Consider the following 4,606-nt stretch of genomic DNA (forward strand, 5'->3'; position numbering starts at 1 on the left):
ACTGAGGAACCTGAAAAGTGAAATCGGCAGATCGTGTAACAGGGATCTGAGGGGGCAAAGGTGGAACGTCCTCGTCAGCAGGTATCCAACCGTGCTGAGCATCCTCATCGGGTGGATCCATATGGTCAGCAAATAGTGCGTGCTCAGGCTCGAGTGGAATGGGATCAAATGGAGGAGCAATGACAGGGTCAACTGGTGCAATGGGATGGTCGACCGGTATATCAGCATCTAAAGGTGGATCAACAACAGGATCGATAGCAACAACATGATCACCAACTAACAAAGGAACATCATCAACAGGAAGATCGCCAACAGGCGGGTCAGCTATAATGGGCTCAACAGGAACGCCAGCATGTACCAAGTCATGCTCATGCATAGGATCTAGAGCAGCTGCCTGCTCAGGAGCCAAGGCAGGCTCATGGTCATCAAAAGCCATATCAAAGGCGAACTCAGGATCAATAGGGTCAACTGGATCAGCGGGGTCCTCCACGAGCTGGTCCATCGGGATAAACTCAATGTCGTGATCCGGGTCGAATCCCGGAGGGAAAATGGGATCAGAATCCTCTATGTCGTCATGCTCAAATGCAAAGCTCGGGATAGGTGCAGCAGAGGAAGCCTGGTCAGGATCCGAGTCGTGTGCGAAATGTTGTGCGCTCACCTCGTGAGAAGGTGCGGATGCCACAGGCTCAAAGGAGTCTGGGACCGGTGAATGTGCGGGTGAGTCCTCAGCAGGGGCGTCAGCGATCATCAGAAGATCGCCAGCGGGAAGAAGGGCTGCATCCGGAATCTCATCCTCAAAAGGCTCGTCCTCAAACAAATCGATATCGCCGTCAGCCTCGGCGTCGAGTAGCAAGTCATATGCGGGATAGACATCTAAGGATATAGGAGCTGGTATCACAACTAGGGGTAAGTACTCAGCAGGAGGGTCATCAATAGGCTTATCAGCGCCATCGGGCAGAGCGAAGGGCTGGAAGTCATCGTCATCAGTGCTCGTGTAATCGGAGGTATGCACCTCGTGCTCTGAGGATATAATGTCGTCAGATACCATGGGTAAAGGTCCGGTGGTATCCGAATCACATACGCACAAACATGTCGCATGGCACGGGTGACTCATGATGTCTGTAACATAAGCACAAATATGCACAAATAATCAGTAAATCAGGTAATCACATAAGCTACCAAATAATAATCACATAATCCTCCTAGTCCCACTAGCCTCCCAGCCTCCCAGACTGTCCTTCCTAGTCCCACTAGCCAATTTTTCCCAGCCTCCCAAACTGACTCCCTAGTCCCACTAGCAAATTCTCCCAGCCTCCCAGACTGACTCCCTAGTCCCACTAGACAACTACCGACCCATTAGATCGAGCCTCGGCCTCCCAGACCGAGCCTCAGTCTCTCAGACCGAGCCTCAGCCTCCCAGACTGAGCCTAAAAATAATAAATAAAATGCGCTCAACATTTGTTTATAAAAAGGTTTTGGATCTGGACTTAAGTGGTATGCAGTAAAAATGTTTTCGTGAGAGCCCTAGTGATCATAGTCTAGACTCAAGAAGGAATCCTAGTTCGCTATGATCAGAGCTCTGATACCAAGCTGTCACACCCTGGCTTTGCGGAAGCGTGGTAAATTTGGTGTGACTTCTTAATACCATAGCTTAATCATAACAAGCTATATGAATTTAAAATATGCAAGATCATCCATTAAAATAAAAATATCAAACATTGTCTTAACGGGTTAACACCCTATCAACCATAATCTTGTCCCACAAACATTACAACCCTAAACATAACATAACATAACATGATTCGAGGACTGTGACTTGTCCAGGAAAGTGTCACATTCCCCAAACCCTGGATGACCTCGGTGACAAATGCAGCGGAAAACATGCCATACCGTGCCAGATCTTTAATTCCCTGAAATACATGTAAGTTGAAAAATCAACAATAATGTTGAGCGAGTTCATGCGAAAGTGAGTAAATAAACCTTTGTATTTATCAAAAACCCTGGTATGTAGCAAATAAGGAAAAAGAGATCACCAATGGTTTGCAAGGCCATTGATATGTGTGAAATGCAAGTAGGAAGGCTCAAACCTAGCAAATTTATGCGTCGGGAACAAAGTCATCCCAAGGTCCGTTATGCTGGACCTGGGACTGGGCTCGCTACACCCAAATAGATCTACCGCTCCTGCCCCTCGGTCCTACCCTGAGGATTAATGACCTCAAGTTTCCGCCTACCCATTCACATGATCTAAAAGTAACAAACCTCCTTACGTTAACCATACAATGTATAAAGTATTCATAATCAATGTAACATGTATTTCACCCCTACAGTTTAAAAAACTGAAAACAGTTAAGAGAAAAGGGGGACATGAACTCACAGTCAGTGCGTCGCTATACCAAGTGCTCCGAATGTCAGGCAGCTGTGCAACGACCTACATGTGCTAATTCTATTAGACGGATTGCCGTGCCTTAGCTTTATAGTTTAAGTTTTGGGAAACAGTTAGACAACCGTTCCTTGTATATACTTGGTAATTAATTTCCTTCCCAAGGATGGGGGATTTAATACATGTGTATTTGTATCATCTCATTAAGTCCCACTTAATATATTTTTACTTCTCATTCCAAAATATAAATATTTTTCTCAAAAATATTATATTTTCTCTTCACTTAATACTTTCCAAAAAATAATACGTTGACAAAATACGCGTTTATGAATATTTCCGTATAAAGCGTAAGTTACGTTTTAACGATTAAGTGGTAATAGTAATTACCGTTGTAACTTATATGTTCGTCGTGTAAGCGTTTGTATTATTTTGGGTTCGTCAACGTTTGTAAATATTATTTTTACTCTAAAAATAATATTTCTATATTTTCACAAAATAATCATAAACAGTGTGGTGAAAAATATATTTATCGAATAAATATTTATCACGTTTAGTTTTTGTGAAAATCCCACCTCCGATTATTTAATAAATAAAGTCATGGCGAAATATATTTTGAAAACATCTCAAAATAGTTTAACACTTGTAAATTGAGGTGGCCACGCTTTCAAGCGTATCATTTTCTTTTACAAAATCACTTCAACAATTTCTTGATTCAATCAAACAATTTCCAACACATCAAACTAATTTCAATACATCAAACTAGTCGATTAGTATGTAATTCGCATTATTACATGAACTTGTAGTTTTTCCGAAAACTATAGTGTAGATCTCCTTATATTTGGTGGATCTATGTGTGAAATAGTTTAATCTTGTAAAAACCCCGTTTTTAGAATAAATCATTCTTTACAACTTCCCGACAACTTTTATAAAAATTGTTACTTTGTCGGATCTTTCGTTTCACAAGTGTTTATACACTTGTAGTTTGTAAAAGTCATATTTGTTAGTGTGTCATACGACTTTTATAAAACATGATTTTCTCGACACTTGGTTCTACGAATATACCACTTATACATGCGTAGATCCGCTAGTTTTAAATACTATTTTACAAGTCAAAATACTTTTACACAAGTTCATGTCTTTCGTGTGGTAGAGTTTCACCTTTTAACCCTTGTACCGATAGAAACAAGCTTATGTCAAGATCTATGATCTTAACAAAGTCGGGTTAAACGATGATCAGAGCCACCACATCGTAGATCGGGCCTCAATAATCAACATATTCAAACACTACAACTTTTACACAAGTTATGATCTTTTATCCAACAAAAATCAAGTTTTAGTAAACCTTAAAGATTCAAAAGATGGGTTTCCGCATTTTAACCGTTAAAAATCATATTAACCACTTTAGATATGTTCGAGAATGAGTTTTAAACATTATACCTCTAGCTCGGGGCTAGGGAAGAATCTAGGCGAAAAGGTGGTGGATAAAAGCTAAGTAACGAGGTCCTTCCGCTTCCGTTTGCTCCAAAGCTCCTAATACGTGACCCGTAAGGCTTGTATATGCTAGGAATGGATGAACAAGAGCCGACAAATGATGGATGGGGGTGGGGGGTCTTCGGCCGAGAGTGGGAGGAGCAAGAGGGAGTGTGTGTGTTGAGTTGTGAAGTGTGAGAAATCTCTTGTGATAAGGTGGGGTATTTATAGACCAAAATCATGTTCATCGTCCAACGGGTTTTATGTCATCTAGATATCCACATAAATCAATTTAATAATCAACTTGTACTCTCTTGGTTACACCTTGTTGGCCGATCCCATTGAGGGGGGGGGGGGTATCCGGTTCGTTTTCAAGTGTGTAGTTAGAGTTTAGTTACGTTAAGTAGGTTAACTTTAGAGGTTAACTCCGTTAGTTGTATGATACGTTATAAAGCGGGTGTTAGGGTAATCAGGGACCCTAACTGGCTCAGAAAAAGACTAACAATATTTTTGGCAATATTTTTATGTTCCGGGTATAATCCGGTTGTTTGGTTGGATAGTAATCCGTTAAAGTGCTTAAGTAATCTTTTAAGCGTCGTAAATAATATTTTTAGTGACACAATTTATTTCCAAAAGTGTCAGGAATACTTCCTCATGTTTTGGCACTTTATTAGTTAGCTAGAAGCTAGTATGTTGATAAAAGTGCTGTGTTTCGTGCTTAGAGTACGTTTTAGGCACATCCAATCATTACATCTT

The sequence above is a fragment of the Helianthus annuus genome, chromosome 6 (assembly GCF_002127325.2).
Source record: "Helianthus annuus cultivar XRQ/B chromosome 6, HanXRQr2.0-SUNRISE, whole genome shotgun sequence".
Classification (NCBI taxonomy): Eukaryota; Viridiplantae; Streptophyta; class Magnoliopsida; order Asterales; family Asteraceae; genus Helianthus; species Helianthus annuus.